The sequence below is a fragment of the Oryzias latipes genome, chromosome 22, assembly GCF_053564925.1.
Source record: "Oryzias latipes strain Hd-rR chromosome 22, Olatipes_Hd-rR_3.1".
NCBI classification, from domain to species: Eukaryota; Metazoa; Chordata; class Actinopteri; order Beloniformes; family Adrianichthyidae; genus Oryzias; species Oryzias latipes.
The window spans coordinates 11,465,001-11,465,538 of record NC_136258.1 but is presented as its reverse complement, the minus strand read 5'-3'; positions in this window follow the sequence as shown (position 1 = coordinate 11,465,538).

The window sequence follows — 538 nt, the reverse complement described above, 5'->3', positions numbered from 1 at the left end:
GTTCTGTGTGTGACTTTATCCTTGAATCAATCAATGATCAGAATCTTTGAAGTCTCTTCATTTATCAGCCTTTTCGTGAAGCAAATCTCTTTTAATAAAATCCTTTCTGAACTTTAAGGTGGCTGCTTCACAGTTTTTCTTTTAGTATCTCGACATGAATAAGTTTTATTTCCATTTCATAGATGTGAATACATGTTTGCCCTAATTGTACAGATTGACCTTTCAGAGCTTTGATCTTAGACTACTTCAAAGCATTTTCAGAAAATTCAATAGTTTTGGAATTTACTTTTTTTTTCAGAACCTTTGAAATCCATAAAAAAAATGTTGCAATATTTTTTTAATGACATGCATATCAATTATAAGCTGGCGTCATGTAAGTTTTCCCTTACATTGTTAGTTTAACCCTTGTGCTCTCCTGGGAACTTTAACATTGGGTTGGGTCATCTAGACCCACTAGACAGTGCTCTGAACCTTTTTTCTTCAATGATTTGTGATCTTCACTGGTGTCCATGGATTACATGAAATCTTTCCACCTTTG